This window comes from Cibotium barometz, chromosome 62, assembly GCF_041138505.1.
Source record: "Cibotium barometz isolate CiBa-2024 chromosome 62, ASM4113850v1, whole genome shotgun sequence".
Lineage (NCBI taxonomy): Eukaryota > Viridiplantae > Streptophyta > Polypodiopsida > Cyatheales > Cibotiaceae > Cibotium > Cibotium barometz.
In genome coordinates, this window is record NC_141107.1 from 35159588 (window position 1) to 35183212 (window position 23625).

The following is a 23625-nucleotide window of genomic DNA, read 5'->3' on the forward strand; positions in this document are numbered from 1 at the left end:
TTCATGCAATAGGTTATGACGTGTACTCTAGTTAGGGGAGGTGACTAGATATATAGACCATGTTTTATCTTCTCGGAGGGAAATCATCGCTGCCCATCCTCCCCCTTGGTTAGATCCCTTCTTCGGGCTTGGGATTGCATGAGTGAGGTTGTATGAGTGAGGAGGTTCTTGGTTCAAATACCTTTGTGGTCAGTTGAAGAGGCTAACCGACAACCATTAAGTGGAATGACTTGATCTTGGATGGTGTAGGGAAAGGCCATGGGGAGGTCTTTCCCTAGAGGAAAATGGGGAGCTGGCACTAGCCAGTGACTCATTTTCCTAGGGAAAGGCCAACCCATGGTCTTTCCCAACCATCATGGTCTTGGGGAGTGGAACAAAATTTTTAAATTCTCCTTGTTGATGTGGCAAATTTTTATCAGCTCTCTATTTTTTAACATTCCATGTGTTGATGTGTCAAGGTCTTTATGGCCTTATATTTTTTAACTTTCTCCTTGCTTATGTGTCATTAACTCATTTGAGTAAAATTCCCACTATTGATGTGTCAATATCTTATGGTGCATTCTTTAAAACAAAGCTTGCTGATTTGATGGCTGGGGTTTGTTTTCCCAAGACCTTAGACCATGATGAGTATGGTAGGCCTCTTGGGGAAGCTACATGCATATTCGATGGGCTGGTTGGGAGACTCTCTTATCTATAGTGTTGGATTGGAAGAGGATTAAAAGCCCCAGGTAGGATCGGAGAGGATGCTTGCATATCATTTGAGGGGCACTAGTCAAAGGATTGTGTAGATTGATATTGCCATACCAAACCACTAGATCACAGGGACCTTCTTGGAAGGGCTTCATCACTAATGGTTTGGATTTTTCTATGAGAAGGTGTACCTTTTCAGGTTATGGGCATCTCCACTCTGGGGGAGTATGATACACCGGTGTTTTTCATCGTACAAGATGGTGGATGTTATTCGGAGACATATGATGTGCAGGATATCACCGAGGGTCCGGTGGTGCATCCGAGGAGAGTTTTTGGGAGAGCAGGGAAGCTCTTTTATATTGATCGTTCCCCAGGGATAATCACAGACGCTTGGAGTCTTTGGTTGTATGGTGGTTTTCGTATTAGGCACTTGCATTGGGACCTTGTGAGTGGGTGTCGAGGGATGCTACCGACCCGGTGAAAAGAATGCCTTTCTTCAGTTATCCTATACAAACACCACGCATCTTGTTCTAGGAGACATTCACAGAGTTCCTACTTATGGGAGGCTTATGGTTATCACATTTGACAGTTAGAGGACTTTTCGGAGGAGGTTGTGGCACTCTTATAGGAGTGTTGGAAGGTCATGGCTTGGCCGTCTACATACCACATCATAGTGCTAAGGATAATGAGATCATACATAGATAATAGAAGACTAGGGCCATTATCATCCCTCCAGTAATTTTCGTGGCTTGGAAGGGAATAGAGTGGTGGAGGTTAAGCGTGCAATGGTGTGAACACTACTAGGATGGGTGAACTCTTGGGAAGTGGCCCCCAATTTCCAACATTGGTATGAGAGCTAGGTAGGGCATGTTGGGATGTTGTTAGTGGAGTTGGTCAACTTGCCAATTCCTCTTGGTGGAGCTTGACGAAGGCTGAATATGTGTACGACTAAGAAGGCTATGTTGTGGTGGCATGCCTGAAGTAATCACTAGCAGACGAGCATATGCTGGAATAGTCGGGTGAGAGCAGGTAGACCTCTCAGCCAAGTGTCCATAGAGCCTCTAGGTATCCTACGTAGTGGTTAACATACTCCCCTTCCTAAAGTCAATCACATCCTTGTGATCGATCAGGGGCCGTCGAGGCACGCGAGAAAGTGTCACACTTGGTTGGTTCTCCTATCTCAGATGAAAAGAAGTTAAAGAGCATGACATGGCACCAACGCAACTAGCACTTCTATGATAGAAGAAGATGACACCCCAAAAGAAAAAGAGAGAACACCTATACCTCCATGGAAGCCAAGATACCCATCACGATGTCTTGACAAAGATGCTAGAGCTTTATGAACATTTCCATTGATATAGAACATCTCGGAGTGCAATTAGTCTTCATGCGTGTTGCCTCCTTGTCCCTCTCTGGAATCCCCCCCTCGCCACTTGCTTACTAACCCCATTGTTTTACTAACATCTCTTTAATCATACCACCTCTACCACTGGGATACTGGTCATTAAGTATTCCATGCTAGTCTATTAATTCAAGTACTCTGACTCCTATAATGAGGATGTTTCGCCCACAAAGGCGATTATAAAAAAAAACAAAAAAAATAAAGAGTACTACTAGGCACATCCAAAAAAGCAAACTGATAAGAGCCCATCAGACTAGCTGGTTATTTAATCACCAGTACTCCACCATTGAGGGAGGGTGTTGGAAGGTCATGGCCTGGCCGTCTACATACCACATGCATAGTGCCATGGATAATGAGATCATATATAAATAGAAGACTATGGCCATTATCATCCCTCCACCAATTTTCGTGGCTTGGAAGGGAATAAAGTGGTGGAGGTTAAGTACATAGTGGTGTGAACACTACTGGGATGGGTGACCTCTCGGGAAGTGGTCCCCAATTTTAAAAAAAGGAGGATATATATATCCTCCTTTATTTGGCTTTCTTTGGCCTTGAACCAATGTAGCTCAATTGTTGGTGTTAGCCCAGCATACTTGAGATATGCAAGAGCTTCAGAGACGGTTTACGATTGCTTATGGGAGTGCAAGGAAGCAAAGAGGATTGGTATTGTGATAGTACATCTCCTTGGAAGGATGAGGAAGGATGCTTACATTTCTTTTGGTGCCATCATTTGGCTGACACATTCAAGTCCACTACTCAGGCAAAAGGGGAACATCATAGATGTGGTGAGATTTTTGCTAGTACAACAACATTACACTTTTGGAAGGCTAGATGCACTAAGGCCATTGAGGGTAATTTGGTTTATGAGTCACAATGCATTTGCAAGATTTAAAGTGATATCATCCACACCCTCATAGCCACTTGGGCAAGAATCTAGGGATGTTTGAGGACTACGGAGAGAAAGAACGACCAATTTATGAGAGTGAGATTATGGCATCTTTCTCACTCCCCCTCATATGGGATCTTGTTGGTAGCACAAGGTACTAAATTGGCTGAGATTTCCGCCTTGTTTGGTTTGAAATCTCCCTCTTGTATATATTTGCATACTTAACAGATGTTTATTTTTGGAAATAATCTATTTTGTATAATTTGCAAACAACATAAACATGAACCCATTCACATACACTTCTCAGTTCTCTTTTGATTCTCAAAGCATTATTGTCAAAATTGAATTCATCTCCTTATGAAATGATATTCGTTTCTATCGTCGTGCAATAGTGATGAATTTGTTTTTGGGAAAAAAATGTTAGTAAACTTTAATCCATGGGTGGATAGGGGACCATGATGTTGTTCTAAGAATTTGAGATCGAATTAAGTTAAATCAAAAACATCTCTTGAAGGAAGATTAGACTTGGGAAACCATTCCATCAAGAATCAAATCTATTAAATAAATACATCTATTGTGTTTGAAACCAGAAGAATCAAAAATGCCTTATTAGTCGTTAAGATTCTCATTAATTGTGAGAAAATGGAGCCTATTTTAGAGAGTATAGACCTTTGTTTTTTTACCCCACATGGATATAGATACTTGTATAATTAAAAATATATCCAAAAGTAGTACTTATCTCCCTCATTTTTTAAGAAAAAATATTGAGAATATATATAATGCAAAGCTTACAAGTCTTAGATCTAGATTTAAACATGATTCTACCAATACCATATTCGATTCAAGATGATGAGTATCTTAATTTTTTAATAATTTGCCTTCTCTTACCATATTCTCTTACCATATTCTCTAAATATTTTTCATTATTGCAATTTTTAAGAATCATTTGTCCTGATTCCCTTCATTCTATATGGAAATATTTTGTTACTTTATTTGAAATCACTAGTGAAACAAAGATATCAGTTCAAAGACGTTTTAATAAGTCTATCTTCTCTAACCGTATTATTCATTGTTGCAATCTCTAAGCATCATTTGCAATCTCTAAGCATCATTTATCTTGATTCCCTCCATTCATGGAAATGTTTCGTTACTTTATTTTGAATATGTAATAAACCTAATACATCAACCTTTTGAAAAAGGTAATATATTCCCCTTTGACAATGAGTGGGAGTTGTCTTTTTTTTGGATATGTCCTTGAACTGTTATTCTGTAGTTTTCTCCCATCGCACTATTTTCCTTTGCTATCTTAATCTGCTCATAGTTGGGTAAGGAAGTGTTTATGAGAATGTGTCTCATGGCATTTCTAGTATTTTCAATTTTGTAGTTTTGGAGGGTGAGTATAGCATCCTTATGCATTCTTTTCACATGCTAGATATAGTTGGTGTATTCGGGGACTCTCTATTCAGTCTATGCATGACTCTTTGAAAATTTCTAATTTGATCAAAGAAACTACAAGGAATGAGTGCAGATATAGGTTATAATTTTGGTCAAGAGAAAAAACCCTACGTCGTCATAGCTACCAATAAAAAATTTGGCTGTCTGATCTTTCAATATGCTATCTTTATTAGCAACTATTATTCACTATATTTCTTCTCAGACTTGGCATGTAGAAGACATTTGGTTCACAACTTCAGCTTCAACATCATGGCATTCAACGTGAATGGTTAACTTCAATCAATTCTTGATTAAGAGCCAAGGTTTTCATAAATCATGGTAACCTAGGTATGAAAGTTATGCATTAATGTAATGCTCAAATCATCCCTCTAGATTTAGCTTTTGTTGAAGATCCTTCTATAAATGAATATTATATTTCTGGTTAAGTAGTATAGGTGGTTACCGAATCTTTTAGAAGGTTTGATATCTTATTAAGGTTTGTTCTACATAACAAATAAAAAGAATGGTAATGGTTTAATATACTCTTACAATCATTACTTTTCAAACTTGGACTTGTGAAAAAACTTTAAAATACTATTTTGCAACTATAAAGATTAAAAACTTGCTCTCTTGAAGCACATAATGCTTGTAATTTTTCAATCATTTCAATACATTGGAAGTACATGTTTTATTTCATAGATCTCTCTCATTCTATACAGAATCAATGTGTCTGTATGTCTATCAAAGGATCTTAATTGATAAATCATGCTCTTTCACGTTCAAAGGGTTGAGTACCAGAGAGGTTACATCAAGGATGGGTTCAATGCCATGGTATTGTGCATCCATGAAGGATGGGTTCGGTGCTATGTTTGTATCGAATTAAATAGCTTGTTCTTATTACTTAGAGTAGAAAAGGTTCTAAAAATAAGGTGGATAGGGTATGCATAAGTCTCCTTAACAAAGTGATTTGGAGTTCTCACAATATTCATTTGAAGTAAATTGTCCATTCTATATACTGAATCTTTCAAGGATTTGTAGAAATAAATAATGAAAAGAGAAAATAGCACTATCGAAATTATATTTTGAAGTGCTATCACCAATATCCTTGTTTTATCTTTGTTTGAATCTCTCCCATGACTTGAAGTATCTAGAAACATACTCATTTTGAGAACTCCATTTTGCTAGATTCAATGCGGGATAATTCAACAAGAGATGAATTTATAGTGGATTGTAGTGAGATTGAAGAGCCTATATTTTTTTTCCTCGTTAATAAACCAGACTCAATATATAAACTCTTTTTTTCTTTCGATATTCTTTTGAGGGAAGATATATAGTTGTCAATGTCAATATCTATCAAATACCCTTGGGAAGAATCATTTTGTAAGAAATAAACATTGAGAAGCAAAAGAAGATACTCTGTATAATAAATTGAGTATCCAAGGCTTACTTTAGTTGGAGTGAGAATTTCTTTGAGAGGTTAGTTTTTCAATGATCAAAGAAGTAGTCTAATCTACTGATTACTTATAACCTTGGAGCATTAAATAGAGAATATGGACTTCCTACCTTTTTTTTCACCCTTTTTACTTGAATATACTAATCATTTTAGACCACTCTAGGTTACATGGACTAAACGTTTGCAAGAATTAGAAGAGATGTTCTGAAATATTAGGAGGTGCAGTACTTAGGTATTTGAACATCTTGGAGAACTTCTTTGTGGGCTTAGATAATAAAGTCATCTTGCCTAACATCATCTCATCTATTTAATTTCTATCGTGGAGTTCATTATCACCCAATTTATCAAAACAAAGAGAAGTGAAAACTATTGATCATGTAGTCAAATAATTTAATCTATTTTGTCTTATTTGCAATAGGATTATTGTTACAGGTATGTATTTTATCATATTTTTTATGTATTAATAATCGTACAAAAATATGCCTAGTTTAATTTGTGTAGGATTCAGCTTAATGGAGTGTGCAAGTGAGCACAAGATTAATATATGTGCAAATGTGCACAAAGTTATTTTATGTAATAAGGTCCATTAGCAATTATATTTGGGCAAAGGTTTTTATATGTACAAACCTTAGGGATTTTGATATTATTAAAAATATGTAAAGCTATATCCCAAAAGTGGGAAAAGCAAACCCAATTTGTACGCTCATCTATTCTTAGCTCCTTGGGCTATTTTTATGAATAAAATTCTCTAAATACTCAAATCGTAAAAGTGGAGCTAACACTCGAGGGAGGAGATTGCATCCAATCTGGTTTACTGTGTAGTATTCTCTATCCTTCACTTTTGATGGTGATGTTATTATAATTCTTTTGTTTTGTGTTATGCTAAATTATTTAATAATAAATTTCAATTCAAGTCTTTGTTTCAATTATGATATAATTTGTGAGATTTTTAATTAGTTCTTCAAGAATGTATAAAAGGGTCCGTGACAGTGGTATCAGAGCATGGTTGTACATTCTTGCAGAATTCATTAAAAATCTCACAAATTACATAATTGAAACAAAGACTTGCATTGAAATTGATAATTAAATAATTTAGCATAACACAAGACAAAAGAATTAGAATAACATTACTATCAAAAGTAAAGGATAGAGAATACCACACAGTAAACCAGATTGGGTATAATCTCTCCCTTGAAGTGTGTAGCTCTACTTCCACGACTCGAGTATTTAGAGAATTTTATTCATAAAAATAGCCGGAGGAACTATGAATAGATGAGCATACAAATTGGACTTGCTTTTTTCACTTTTGGGGTATAGCTTTACATATTTTTAATCATATCAAAATCTCTAAGGTTTGTACATATAAAAACCTTTGGCCAAATATAATTGGTAATGGACCTTGTTACATAAAATAACTTTGTGCACATTTGCACATATATTAATCTTGTGTAAGTATTAAGCTGAATCCTACACAAATTAAATAAAACATATTTTTGTACGATTATTAATACATCCAAAATATGATAGAATATATACTTGTAACAATTATTAACCCATCTAGATAGACTTTTCAATTACCTTTTGATTCTAAAAAGATTATTATCAAAGTTGAATTCATTCCCTTATGAAATGAGGGATTTGTTTCTATCATTGTGCAATAGTGATGGAGTTGTTTTTGGAAAAAAATGTTAGTAAACTTTAATGCATGGGCGAATAGGGGACCATAATGTTGTCTTGAGAATTTGAGATTGAATCAAGTCAATTCGAAGAAATCTCTTGAAGATAGATTTGACTTGGGCAACGGTTTCAATAGGAGTCAACTCTATCAAATACATAAATCGATTGTGTTGGAAACAAAAAGAATCAGAAACAATTTAGTGGTCGCTAAGATTCTCATTATTTATGAGAAATGGAGCCTATTTTAGAGAGTATAAACCTTTGTTTTTTAAAACCCCGTTGTACAATGAAACATATTCAAAATTAGCACTTTTTCTCTCTAAATTTTTAAGAAACTTAGTTGATAATATAGGTAGTGCAAGGCTTATTTATTACAAGTCTTAGGATTGAGATTCAAAGATGATTCTATCAATACCATGTGTTATTTAAGATAGATTTTCTTCTTTTTTTAAAAGTCACTAGTGAAACAAAGATATCACCTTAAGATAATAAGCATCTTAATATTCTAGCAAATCTACCTTCGCTTATCATATTCTCTAAGTATTTTTCATTGTTGCAATCTCTAAGCACTATTTATCCTTATTCTCTTTATTCATGGAAATGTTTCGTTATTTTATTTGAAATCAGTACTAGTTCCAGATGGTAAATATCTTAATTTTCGAATAAGTTATCTTCTCTTACTGTATTATTTATTCTTGAAATCTCTAAGTATCATTTGTCCCGATTCTCTTCATTCCTAGAAATGTTCATCACTTTATTTTAATATGGTATATATCCAATACATAGGCTATTAATCTATTCTTTGAAAAGATTATTGAACCTTATAAATGATGAAGTCTTTTTCTCTCTAGTGAAAATTATGCTAGACTCATGGATACTTTATAAGGAAAGCGCCAATATCCTTGATAGTAAGAAAGAACAAATGTCTCAATATGTAGTAATTAGTAAGATTATTTCTAAATACGAGTCTTAATTGAATTTCAATTATGATGCTTTATTAAGCCAAGACATCCATCATAAGGTTTTCTCACAAGAAAATTCTATTGTTTTGGTATACTTCATTTCTGTTATCATGATCTATTAAGTTGCAAGCTCCCCAATTTGAATCTCGTAAAGAAATGGGCTCTTTTCATCCTTGAGGAAAATATTATATTTTCAACAATGACAACATTGAGAAGCATACTAAATATGCCATGTCATATACCTATCTCACTTTAATTAATATTAATACCATCTGGAGGAATTTGGAGAGCCCATAGACTTTCTGTTGTTAGTAGGGATATATCATTCTAATGGCTACCACTAAGAAAGCTACTATACAATAGAGCATACATGGAATATTTATCAAGAGATGTGTCTCAGCTCTGGCTGTACAATATGGATTAAGTATGGATTCAAGTTATTCATCATAGACTAGTTCACCCAAGAATCTTATTTTGCCCAGTATTGGTAACTATAGTAGAAATCCTCGCATTTGCAACAACATTGTTATAGCTTCGATCTATGAGGCATAGTTATTAAAAGTTGGCATTAGCAAGGTCCCAATCCCATTTTTCACGGGAGTAGTCGGTGCAAATCTTGTTGAGACATTTTCATCTTAATTTATGAGCCAACTCTCTCCAAGGCTGTTGACAAAGCATTGGGGAAGTTAGGAGGACATTGATTAGAACACAACATTGCATTAAGTTTTACCCTAATAAACTCATTACTCCCCTAGCTTTTAATGACGATTGTGAGCATTGCCCAGTCTAGTGTGTTTTCAACCAACTCTTTCTCACACTGATCTTGTTTTCATCAATTCATCTTGTTCATATTCATATAGAATAAAATTAACCCTTCGACATGGCATGATCAATGGCATTAGGATCTGTTTGAAGTTTATTCACAAATTTGAATTCAAGTTTTGAAAAAAATGATGATTGTAAGATTATAAAAAAGCATTTTTATTATTTTGATTTGTTATGTTAAACAAACCTTAATAAGATATTAAACCTTTTAAAAGGTTCGATGTCTAGATATACTACATAATTAGATAGATAATATTTATTCTATAGAAGGATCTTCAATGAAAGCTAAATTTAGAGGGATGTCATTTCACGCGTAACTTCCATACCTAGGTTAGTATAGTTTATGATATAGACCAAGTGTTAATAATACAACCTTGGCTATCAACCAAGAATTAATTGAAGTTAAATCCCATCATGGTAAAGCTAAAGTGGTGAACCAGATGCCTACTACATGTTAAGAAGCTAAATATGAAAATCAGGGGCAAGGTTGAAAGCTTCAACCTCCTACTAAATATGAAAATCTCCACCTCATCACCTCAAAGCCTAACATCATATTCATGACTCTCTTATCGATAATCTATAATCATGTGAAAATTATCCATCAATTCATTACACATACCCTCAAAACATTGTTTTGAAAATGTACCGACATAATGAAAATGAAAAATTATGCAATGTTTTGAGAATGCAAAAAACTAAATGAAAACAAAATACTCTTGCAACTATGGAAATTAAAAAACTCGTTATCCCGAGCTATTTGAATCCACGGTCCATTACCTTGATCCACTCGACTATGCATACCCCATCTAATGCTTAGCCCCTTGAATGTGAAAGATCATGATCTATCAATTAAGATCCTTTCATTGATATGCATACATATTAGCAGTGTATATAATGAGAGAAAACTATGAAATTAAACATGTACTTCCAATCTATTCAAGATGATAAGAAAATTACAAGCGTTATGTGAATCAAATAAATGTTTTGGAAATAAGAAGGATATGATATGCATAAGTCTCCTTAACAATAAATATTTGAAATTCTAAATCTAATTTTAATTGTATGAATATGTTCAAAAATCAGTATATTTATTTGTACATACTCCAATCCTAATTTACTAATATGTCAAAAAATTAAAATATTTATTTGAATTACATTCTTCATCATATCTTGAATCTTTTAAGAATTTATCTATAATAAATGTGAGAGATAAATATTATCTATCACATAGGAATAAGATGAAAAAAGAAAATAAGGTAGACATGTGAAAATAAGTAGGAAGTCTATATTCTCTATTTGATTCCAAGGTTATTAGTGAGTTCACTCTTTTTATGAGTTAATGCCCCATCTAATGCTTAGCATACCCCATTCAAATCAAGAGCATTCCAACTCACAATTTATAAGTTAAACTATTCTATGCATACCCCATCTAATGCTTAGCATACCCCATTCAAATCACTCGACTATGCATACCCCATTCAATCAAGAGCATTCCAATGAAAATAACATTTTGAAAATCTTATTGCTACTAATAATATCGATTTCTAGGTATTGCTTGAGTGATTAAATATTGATCAAAAGAAGTTCTAGTGAAATTGATTAATGGATATAGTGTAGTAAGAAAAGAACAAGCAATAAATTTGAATGACTTCTACTTCATTTTTTATTTAAAAATATATTTACATGTTGAAAAGGATGGGGAAGTGAAAAGAATATAAGATTAATAATATTCACACTTGAACAAAGAGAATACTTGTGAAATTAGAGAAATGATTTTTTATTGAAAATAAAAAAAGTTTTTATCATTTACTATTGTGAAGAAACTAGAATGCTGTACCAATATCTATTTGTTCTATTTATTAATAGAAGGTGTGGTTTTTTTAAAATGAAACTAGGGTTTTTCGTGTACTTTGATATCAATAAATTTTAAACATATTAGGAGCTAATATAAGTAAAATTTCTACTTCTAAAATATTTTAATGGAAAAGATAACATATTTATTCAATATTTTTTACAGTAAGATTGTATGGATACCTCTCTACTTAACATAACCACTTCTTGTATATAACTAGTGATTAATTTTTGTATATAACTAGTGATTAATTTTTGTAAATCTAAAAAATATCAATTGGATAGCTCAAGAGGAGCAAGAAATCCATCGATGTATATAACTTCTTGTATATAACTAGTGATTAATTTTTGTAAATCTAAAAAATATCAATTGGATAGCTCAAGAGGAGCAAGAAATCCATCGATGTAAAAATAAATGTAAGAAATTACAGGTTAGTGGAATTAAAAATAGCATAGAATGATTATCCATTTTTATTCAGTGAGTATATGAATGTTTATACTTAATAGAAGTCTCCTTTGATGCAAAAGAAAAGAGTGTAGAACTGCTCATTCACTTGTTCAAAGGTGGCTTGATACAACCAAAGGTTCATTCTTTTCTCCTTTGGGGGAGAGTATTTGTAGAAATAAAAAATGACTTGGCTAATGGATTTATGGTGCATCAATAATGATAACACTAAGTATCCTCTTTAACTTCTCAATGTTTTATTTCTTCTAAAATGATTCTTAACATGGTTTTTCTCTAAGAATTTCTGATAGATAATGAATATATATCTTCCCTCAAAAGAACTATTGAGAGAAAAAAGAGGTTTGTTGAGGCTGTATTATTAAAGAATAAGAAAATTGATGGGCTCTTTAATCTCGCTAGAATTTGTAGTAACTTTGTCTATTGTTGGATTCCCACATTGAATCTATTGAAACAGGATTCTTGAATTCTTGCAAACCAAGGGTCGCCACACTCCATGATGTGTCATGATACCACATCATATATGACATAGATGGCTGGCTAACATATGTGCCCCTTATGCTTTCTAGAGCCCTAGGAGGCACACATCCTCATGGGCCTACAGAGGCTTTAGTATGCTAAGGCAGGTCCCCACTCTGCTTAACTAGCCCTCCAATCTTCCACAAAAGATAAACTTGGGGGAGTTGAAGATAGGAGGGATCTCTTTGAATTATATATACCCTTTCATCTTGCACATTGCCTTTGTATTCACATTATGGAAGAGATTCAAATAAAGATGTCGGTGGGAGAATAGACTTTCTATAGAGTGAATATACTAAACGTTTGAGACCACTCTGTGTTATATGTATTAAGCTATTGTGTTAATTAGAAGAGATGTCCTTGCTTATTGGGTGATGTAGTAGGTATTTCAAAGTCTTGGAGAATTTTTATGTGGGCTCCAAATGAAGTCATCTCATTTATTCTTGTATTTCAATTGTCATATCACCCAATTTATCGAAACAAAGTGAATTGAAAACTCTTGATCATGCATTCACAACAGTTTAATCTATTTCTTCTAAGTTGTAACATGATCATCAGTCTATCCACATTTCAATTCTCTTTTGATTCTAAAAAGATTATTATCAAACTTGAATTCATGTCCTTACGAAATGAGGGATTTGTTTCTAGCTTTGTGGAGTAGTGACGATATTTTTTATTTAAAAAATGTAAGTAAACTTTAATCCATGGACGGACAGGGGAACTGTGATCTTGTCCGAAAAGTTTGAGATTGAGTCAAGTCAATCCAAAGAAATCTCTTGAAAATAGATTAGACTTGGGAAATGTTTCCCTCCATGATTAATCCATCAAAAAGATACGTATATTGGGTTAGAAACTAGAACACTTTACTAGTTGTTAAGATTCTCATTATCTGCTAGAAATGGAGCCTATTTTAGAGAGTATATGACTTTTGGTTTTTTAACCCCTAATGTAGCCTATTTTAGAGAGTATATACCTTCTCTTTTTCCTACCCCTAAATAGGTATTCATTAAACAATAATTTCTAAAAATAGTACTTTTTCTAAAATTTTTAGAAAACTTCTTGAGAATATAGATGGTGCAAAGCTCATGAATTACAAGTCGAATCAAACATGATTTTATAAATACCATGTTGTTCAAGCCAGATTTTCTTCTTTTCAAAGAAATCACTAGTGAAACGAGAGTATCAGTTTAAGGTGGTAAGTATCTAAAATTTTAAACACAGTTATCGTATTCTCTCAATGTATTATGCATTGTTGCAAGCTCTAAGCATCATTGTCAGATGATTCCCTTCATTCAAAGGAAATGTTTTGTTACTATATTTGAAAACACAATAAACCCAACAAGTGGGCTATGCGGCAAAGGTAATAAATCCAATATGTGTGCTATTTTAAAAAAAGGTATTGACAAGATAAATGTAAACGAAAGATCTACTTTGAAAAGATTCTTGAACAGTTACTTTGCAAATGTGGTCTTTTTCTCCTTTGAGAAAAATGAACTAGATTCATGGATACTTTGTAAGAAAAGCTCCAGTATTCTTGATAGTAAGTAAGATTCATTTCATTAAGCTTGATCACCCTAAGAAACCGATCATTACCCTCCTTCATGCTAGCTATCAATGACATAAAGAGCATGGCACCACATAAATTGCAGATGTGCCATTGCCCATTCTGGTGTGTTTTCACCCAACTGTTTTGCTCACACTGCGACCTTGCCACCATCTTCATTTACAATGAAACGTCTAACCCTACCCTATGAAATGGCAATATGATCTTCACATGGCATTGGGATCTGTTCTCCATTTCAGTCTTTTGCATTCTCAAATTAATTAACCTTCAAGGATTTCTTGTTTTCATCCCGGCGGGACATTATCAAAACAATGCTCTGATGTGTATGTGTTGAATTAATTAATGGATAATTTTCGCAAGGTTATAATGCGTTGCGGGCATACACTTGGATTACAGGAAAATCTGATCGTCTTACTCTGCGACAAGAACAAAGGTATTCTCATTCGTTCAATATTGTATGCTGCAACTGGTTGTCATGAAGTTTGAAGCTGCAACAGCAAGGATGCGAATGCATATGCTCTCCCTCCAAATTCTGAAAGAGGTCCGGACTATGGCGCGGCTTTCTTGCCCTTCCAGATCGATTTGCACGTGGCACTTCTTCCGTGCTGGCTGGAAAATTGGGGCCGATGTACACACACACACAAATTGCTTATCCGATTGGATGTTGTGGCTGTTTATGTACTGAATTAGGGCTAATCCATGTATCAAACAGTTGTGCAGCTGGTCTGGACAGTCACACTTCTTCTTGGTTGCAGTTTGCTCATCCTCATGGAAATCTCAACCCTCATCAGCTGCTGCACCATCCCATGCACAAGCAAACTGTTAACGCCCAAACATCTTGCCCTTATGACTCAGATTGCGAGCAATCATCAAATCTTGAAGAACATGCATGAAGCTGTGCAGAGTACGCTACTGGCAGTAGCAACCTCTTTGCTCTGTAAACAAAGCTGCACAGCTAGCTAGCTGAATTCGGGAGCTGAGTGCCAGTATGGATGCAGATGTTAATATGCCTGTTTTGCCACCAAATCTCATATATGATATGATATGTGAGGCTCTAAGAATCTCCGCTTCTTGCAGCTGGTTTAGTGGTGTTATCGGAAGGATTAAATGAGCTTATGATTGTCTAGAAAGGTGCTCTATTGCAACGCGCTGCAAACGGACTCTGAGCATTAAATGTGGCTGCACACGATTGAATTAGAGGCAGGTTGTGAGAAGCAATGTTACCAAAGCTCTGCATGTACTACTGCTGGATTATAAGCTTTGATGGGGTACGAAAGCTGCATCCTTGCTACCTCTTTTGGTCCTTCTATCCTATAAGCTAGGTTTAATTATGCTTGTCTAGTAGCAATCATGGTAAGTTTTAGCATTATCATGGGCATCACAACCTTTCATGTAGAAATGACACAGGCTTTTCTAGAAGAAAAGGATCTGAGGAGTATGACACAATTCTTTTGTTAATTGATAGAGAAATTAGAGAAAGCAATCTATGTTTTGTTAATTCATGACTACTAGACTTGCTGCACTTCAAAGGCAGGATGAAAAAAGTCAGTCTAGACACCCTGGATATAGTTTATCTTGCACTAGTGGCGACTCCTGATCTGTGTGGGTTGGGTAGCTTATCTTGCACTAGTGCCCACTTCTGATCTCTGTGTGGGTGAAACTGAAGGGGGCGATATTTGGGTGAGACCAAGCCCATCGTAGGGGCAAACTTTTAACCCTTACATGTGAATAGGACAAAATAAGCCCACTACTAAAATGTATCCTAAATGCGATAAATCCATCTATTGAGAATGCACTGATCTGAGTGCCATGTTGCACTGATGATGATGATGTTATAAGAATCGCCTTAATATAGAAGGTTGAGAGTTGAGACAAGTGCTGGGTGGCTTGTAGTTAGGTCTTAACACTCCCGCCATCTACAACCAAACATTGGTTTTGTGAGGGAGTATGCAATGTGTATGAATAAGACACCAAAATGTTTTTTTATTTAAATAATTAATGCGGGCTTTAGTTGTAGAAGATAAGGTACCAAAATTATCTAATAACGCATTACTTAGTTATACATTATAGTAAGACACTTGTATGGTTGTTTGCGATGAAAGCGCAGAAGAGGACACATGTCTTGTTCTGTGTGTGAGTGGAATTGGGGGAGCTTTTGAAGGGGGTCTCTGTGCCATGTGAAGGATCTTGCTCATCTACCTTCTGGAGGCACTTGTGAGCACCATGTGAAGGATCTTCCTTTCTCTTTGGCAACTCACATGGGCTCGTGTTATTTGTCTATTCCTTGGTAGTAGGACAACATTGTTTTCCACCCAATCTTTGCAAAGGTAGACGACATTGGTTTCTTTCTTTTTATCTGTGTTTTGGTTATTTAAGTTTGCTAGTTGTCCGATGTTGTGCTTGGTCATTGTCTCTTGCAGATGGCTCGTAGACATCCCTTGAGGCATATCACAAGTAGGGAGCGGTCTCCATCTGTGCAACGTGATCTTCGCGAAAGCAATGGTAAGGTCATTGTTGCGAGGTTTGATCCCGAACATTCCGTGCATGGACAGAGAAAGAGGACATTTAATTAATACACTTACAAAGTCTGAACATACATCTATAAAAAGTTTGAATATACAAAAAGTCCAAGGGAGTATGCAATGTGTATGAATATGCTAAAATTAAAAACTTTTTGTAGGTGTATATCACAACTTTTTGTAGGTGTATTAATTAAATGCCACTGATGTGTCATTTAATTAATACAACCTTAGTACATTAGTTCCCCCTCTCCTCCTGCTCTCCCTCCCTCCCTCTACTCGTAGAATGAGGCCTTTTATACATAATTGTGAGACATTAAATAGAAAGGATAGGGGTGAAGTGCATGCAAATAAAAAGGGCAAGGAGGGTCACCATGTCAAGCATTAATCATTACATACATGAAACCTTATATTGAATGGAAATGCAAAACATGTTGGAGTCCTATTGCTTATAAATATGCATGATATTGTATAGTGTTAGAATGCTTGCCCGTATCAAAAAGGGCATGTAATTTGTGGAAAATGAGTGGAATGGGTGTTGAAGAAGTTGCCATCAATGTCTTCATGTTCACACGTGTTTGTGGGCACCCCTTCGGTGTGTTGGTGGACGTGCCGTGAAGTCGACACGGAGTAGAGCACTCCAGAGATTCCCTTTGCTTGTTGTAAGCGGAGCAACAAACACAAGGAATAGGTGGGGATCTAGGAGTTGGGGTAGGATGATCTACAACACAAGGAACAAGGAAACCCAATAGCAAGACTAGCTCTAGAACAAAACCAAAAAGATTAAATGTATAGGTAAAAGCTATGGATGATCTTACCAAATATGGTTAATTCCCCCCGCTCTTTTGAATCTAGAAGTCCTAGTGTTAAAATGGGTTGGTTGGATGTTTGAGGGACCCCCTCACTAGAGACCAAAGAACCAGCATAACATGACAAAGTACATCACCCGAGTAATGAAGGTAGTTGATATGAACCATAGGTATACCTTGTTTGCAGGAGTATAGTGGAATTAATCTATAGCAGTAGCAACAATAATAGTGGAATTGGAGTGCATAAAAGGTAGCATATGGGAGGTGCAATAGAATGACACTGCAAATGTAGGGTGATACACCTAGAAGGTAACCCACTAGAGAGTTGAATAGAGGAATCTATCTTTGGACATGTTGATGACCCACGTAACCTTAGGGATATAACTATGAAAGGGCTGAATAGAGGAGGCATGGTCCTATGGTTTTATCACATTAATAGGAATTTGGGCACTACAAATGCGAGGTGATACTGGGAAGGTGCCCCATTACAAAGTTGAATAGAGGAATCTACCTTTGCACATGTTGATGACCCATGCAACTTATGGAATTTAAGTAGAACCTTGTGAAAGGGATGAACAAAGGAGGCATGGTCCTTTGATTTTATCATATAAAGAGGGGTTTGGGTACCCTTCAAGAGCCCAAGAATAGATTAATGAAGCAGAACCATTGGTTGTAAATGCAGAATTAAAAAATGGCATAACATAATGTAAAGGAGCAACAAGGTTGATTCAGTTTGCAGATAGCACCATTTGTTTGGACAGGCGAGAGGACCCATTGGTGGATTGTGGGTTTGTGGGGTTAGTAGATCCCCATGGAGAGGGGATCATTATAAAGGGCGACTCAGCACCAACGGGCATGTGTTGTGTGCCCGTGTGGAAAAACGCCACAAATGTGCAGCTATGGGCATGGCATAATGGGCTTGGGCGGTTGATGATGCAGCTAGAGAGATGGGCATGGTAGGTGCCTGTCATGAAGCATAGGCAGACGTGTGCGGTTCTAGGTAGATTTCGGGTTGCCTGTGTACGTGGCACCCCGCGGGCCCCAGCATGAGCGGTCACCTAGCCGGTGACCGCCTCAGTACAGACAGTGGTACAGACAGCCATGCAAAAGAGTTATGAACACATGTCGATGCGTTTGCTGTGATTTGAACCCAAGTGCCTGCCAAGGGAGGCGAAGCTCCTATCCACTACATCGCACGCACATTTGTGACATAAACACATGTCCATAACACCTTATGGACATATGTCTACAAATGCCCGTCACACCGGCCATTGACTGGGTGATCGGGCCCACGGGGTGCCCCGTACACAGGCACCCCGAAATATACCTACAGTCGACATGTGCGCCTCTATGGGCTTGTTGCGAAGTGACGGGCTGATTTGGGCAGGGTTTTGGATGGTGGAAGATAGTGATCCACCCAGATGGGTTGAATGGAGAGGGCCTAGGGTATGCATGTAATAATAGGAAATAGGGTTGGTAGCAAAATCATAGACCTCAGCCCTCTATTAGTTGAGGGGGATGATCCATCCCACAAAGTGGTGAGGGCCCCAATTTGGGGCTTATGTGGTGGATGTGAACAGAGTCCCCCCTTTTGGGGGAAAGGCTTCGCTAATTCTTGGGTGAGAAGCCCCATGTTGACAGGGGGGGTAACTGATGTAAGCAATAACAAAGATTTCATCCCCTCTTTGGGTAAGGGGATTGAAGTAGTAAAGAAATGAAGAAGTCCCCCATCAGCTAAGCAGCTAGAAGAAGACAGGACCGCGGTGACAAGGCGAGTACCAACCGTGGTGCTATAGACGACACGTGTCATCAAGGAGGGCGCAGAGGCAAGATTCATGTGCAAAGGGAGGTCATCGGAGTGAGGAGATGGAGTGGAAGCAGGAGGGCACCTAAGGTAGCCTAGTGAAATCTTTGGTTCCATGGTAATAGGGCTTCTTACCCATCTGTTATTCCATCTAAGGAATAGGGTTGCACCTTGGGGCAGCCATATCTGTTGTGCGGAATAGAGAACAAAGACGATGGAAGCTAAACAAGATGAATTGCACGAACACCAAGAAACATGTGGTTTTAAAATACCAAGATTGTATTGTATGTACGAGATATGTATTCAACACAAGAAACGCCTTAATATATAAGGATGGGAGTTGCTCAAGATTAGCTTGTGTTTGTAACTGACAAGTGTCCGATGTCGTATAGTTGGGTACATGAGGGTCCCATGTGTGCATGATAGATGTATATGTATGGCACGAACCATATTTTAATGAAGTTTAAGGAATAACTTCATCAAATCAAACTAAGAGCACAATTTTTTTTTCTTTTTGTGTATGAGTCCACATAAAAAGTAGAATTTGCTATCAATTGATGCACGTGGCACTATCATTAACACTTTTTCATTACATTTCACGTGCAAGTAGCACACTGCAAATGTAAGAGACGTAAATTAAAGATCAAAGGTAGCAAGTGATACTATATTGACATTAATTTTCATTCACATGAAGCCTTTTTAAAGTTTGAGAAAGCTACCAATATAAAAGAAGTGGAGAGAGCTACTAATATAAAAGAAGTGGAGAGAGAGAGAGAGAGAGAGAGAGAGAGAGAGAGAGAGAGTTGGGAAAATTTGGACTAAAGATAGGCTCTCTAAGAAGAGCCATGGTATCACTTTTTTAGAAAAAAGGGAGCTGTGGAGAAGCTTATGTATATCTTCCATTAAAACCTCCACATGTGCCTTATTTCAATGATTGTGACATTCATTGGAATATACCTTTTAGTGGGAGTTATAACTTGAATATATCAAGTCCAAATTTTTCAGAGGTGATAGATTTAGAATCTACTTTTCAAGGGATGTCCAAACGGTATATCACATGTGGGGTCTCGATGTAAGATACATAAGGTTCACCACACGGTCCCATTTTTTGTAGAAAAGTGATGCTATGACTCTCCTTAGAGGGTTCTTTTTTAGTGTAATTTTTTTCTAATGGAGGACGGTCTTTTTTGTGTGTAATAGTTGCATATAATGGAAACTAGAGCTCATTCAAAAAGGACCTAGAATTAAGGAATCCAAATGGTATATTATCACATTTCATGGTACTAATGAGAATCAAGATTACATAATCCAATACAAATGAGTAAAAATGGTTCAAAGAAGTAGAGGAAAAACTTAGTGAATCATAATTTGGAGAAATAACCAAGAAAAATTGGGTGAAATCACAACTTAATAGGATTATAGTGCACATAAGACAAAGAAATAGAAAGTGAACTTGGAAAGATCAATGAAAGAAAGCGTATGTTGGACTAGTTAGAGGAACTATTGGTGGGCTTAAGTTTTTTGTGCCTTTGCTAGGGTTGTAAGGTCACTCGAAGCAAGAGAGGGGTTTGTGACAAGGTTTTCCATCGAAGCCATCTCAAAAATCTATAGTGCTCTAATGAAAAGCTTCATAGAAAGGTGGAAGAAGCAAAGGGAATGCACTGAGACATATGAGAGAGAGATAACCAAGAGAAATGCAAGGTTGAACCAAACCTTTCCATCAGTAATACTTCTGCACAAGGTACAAAGAGTGTGTCTACTGTTTAGGTATAGCTATATTGTTGGGGTCTTATTTTGATCAATCCTTGCTCTACTTCTGATAATTAGGTCATAGGGTGAGCACATTTCTCTTAGTTTAATTGCGTTTCTTTGCCGACTGCTGTATCGTGAAGCCGTGGTGGACTTCATTGCTGCTCCTTCTAGAATCACGTAGTTGGTGGTGACAATGCATGCACGCACGCATTGAGGAGCCACGAGAATGCTGATTCTTCCTATATAATCTTAACAAGGATATCAAACGATGACAGCTTACGGCAATCTCTCTGTAATCGTAATTAATACAAGGATGCGAAACGATGCCAGCTACGATACTTGGTGTGTGTTCGAACCCACAAGAAGGATATACATACATCCAAGGCAGTGTAGCGTTTACTGTGAACAAGTCGTCGACTTGATTGTATAAGCGTAGTAGATACTCAAGCTCAAGAAATTGTATATTCTAACAACTAGCAGGAAGCTTCTCTACCAATTCTCTTCTCTATCTATACTATATTATATACAAAAAAGACTGAAGTCTCTTTTTGACACTTGTCATTAAAGAATGCAAAGTGCAAGGGTGGACATAGAGCGGGGGAGAGAGAGAGGGGGGAGGGTCGAAGAGAGAGAGAGGTGTCGACCTCATCAGAGACGGGTGAGATCTTACTTGTATTATATAAAGGAAGAGTTTCACAAAACTGGTAAGTGGCAAGAATTTGTAGGTTTGGGATGCAGTTTGGAGGTTCGAGGAAAGATAGGTTCTTACCCTTCAAAGATGGGGTGAGGTTACACATTATCTAACAAAGTGCTACTGAGCATCATACCATCTATGATATCGTCTTCGTCTAGTATCCACTTACACTTTGGTATGCCTCAATTATTATTTTTTCTTTTAAAGATCGTACTTTTATCAAGGGATCTTCAAATTCTACCTTCTCATTCTTTGTGAACCTTATTTTTAAAGCTTTGAGTTGTATATACTACTTGGATTATCATGTTTTTTACTTGACTCACATCGAAAGGTGTCAAAACAAAGGAAACCACGAAGAGGAGACGATTTGAAAGAGTCAGAGCCATGAACAAGGCCAAAGTTCTCATGTTTGAATTATTTGGCCTGCCTTGTGAAAGGCATTTCGCTACTATACCTAGAGCTTCTCGAGACTCATGGAGAGTGAGCTTTCCCAAAAATAGTGGTGCTTATTTTTATCACTTTCCTAGGCAAGGATTATAAGAGTAGCTCAAGAGTAAGAAAGCTCTACTTGTTTTATCTCAAATTTTAGTCAAAAATCTTTGCATGACTCAATAACCACAAAGAGAAAAAAAATAAGCCACAATGGCGATCCTTAAACAAGAGCCTCAAAAGAGGGCAGCCTCCAAAATTCTTATGTATGAAATAACCATTCAAACTTATTGGAAAAAAGGACACGCCACCAGCTACCATGTGGCAGGGGGCTCTCATATATCCCATATATGCTCAAAGGGGTTGGTCGCTAAAGGGTTGTTCATAAGTTGAAGATATCCTCCCTTGTCTTCATCCCTCCACACTTTTATGTGGGTGCAGGGGATAAGAGGTGGGGGGAGCCTAGTTGGTGGGCATCAGGGGGTGATTGCTAAGGCGGATCCTTTGGTTGAGCTTTACAACCATGTGGTTCTCTTGCTTGCGTGGGTTGGGTGATGGCGTTGGCATCTCTGTGTGCTCTCTTGACTCATGTGCAGCATGTGCTAATCTCTACTAGTTAGCTAGCTTGGTGGGGGTTGGTAGGCTAGATAAGCGATTTGCTAGCAGGGTTGTTGATGGGGCCGACATGCCGGACGTGATTGGCTGGCGGGCCTTGTTGAAGGGGTTGGGTGCCAAGTAGCTATGTGTGTGTGCTAGCCGCCATTGGTGTTGAGGGAGGGTATTGGAGAAAAGGACATGCCACCAACTACCACATGGTTGGGGGCCTATCCTATATCCCTCCCATATATGCTCAAAGGGGTTGGTTGTTAAAGGGTTCATAACCTGAAGATCTCCTCCCTTTTCTTCATCCCCCCACATTTTTGTGTGGGCGTAGGGGATATGAGGTGGGGGAGCCGAGTTGGTGGGCATCGGGGGGTGTGATTGCTGAGGCAGATCCTTCGGCTGAGCCTTCAGAACTGATATGTTCTCAAGATCAACTACAATTATATATATCTTGGTTTGATAGGTTCTCAACTTACGAAGATTAACTAACTCTACACAAGGACAAGAGTGTGCGGCATTATCATTGTGTTGAGGTAGAAAGAGATCATGGTTCTTGAGGAATAAGGTTATGGTTGCTTCGGTTGTATTTTTATGTTCTTATAATGGACAGAAGGCTAACTTCCACCTTCTAGATTATTCGATGACACTTGGATGAGCGTTAAGCAAGGGCCTTCAAAGAGGATAGCCTCCAAATGGTTTTCATTCACTTGGATGAGCTTGGACCCTTTCCTTTCCTTCTCAAAGAAACCTTTACTTGTTCTATCTCATTGCTTGGTTATAAATTCTTCCCACTTGTCAATTCTAGTCTATGGAGAAACGGACGTTCGTCTGTGAAGGTACGAACATTCACTTATAGACTGATAGGCAGGTATCTTAACTGCGCCAAAATGGCATATCTTTTGATAGTCGCCTCAAAATATTCTCTGACAGAGTCACCTATACCACATTTGTGCTCTTTTAATGTTACTCTCATTTATGAGAGAGGTTTAGAGAGATTCTCCAACTGGAAGTGAATGGGCATGGCTAAAGAAGGTACAGTCGTACCTCTGTGAAGTGACTGGAAGTGAATGGGTGTGGCTAAAGAACGTACGACCGTACCTCTGTGAAGTGAACGGCCGTTCACTTCTTATAGATGCAACCCAAGAATGAGTTGCGTCGAGTTTTTTTTTGGTTTTTTCCTAATTTCTCTCGCTTAGTGAGATGATTTTTTAGGGTTTTTTTTATGTATAGCTTAGGTTAGTCCTAAGCTACCTAATGATACAAGGAATGCCTAGTTTAATGTAATAGTC

General features: G+C 37.0%; 1 protein-coding gene across 1 annotated transcript in view; it reads left to right on the top strand.

The window, feature by feature from the left end:
• Window positions 1-15182, top strand: part of LOC147604409 (uncharacterized) — a 62067-nt gene extending 46885 nt beyond the window's left edge. Inside the window, exon 3 of the transcript XR_015265421.1 lies at window positions 14123-15182. The gene's annotated coding sequence lies outside the window, so the exon portion shown is untranslated. The remainder of the gene's footprint in view (window positions 1-14122) is intronic.
• The last annotated feature ends 8443 nt before the right edge of the window (window positions 15183-23625 follow it).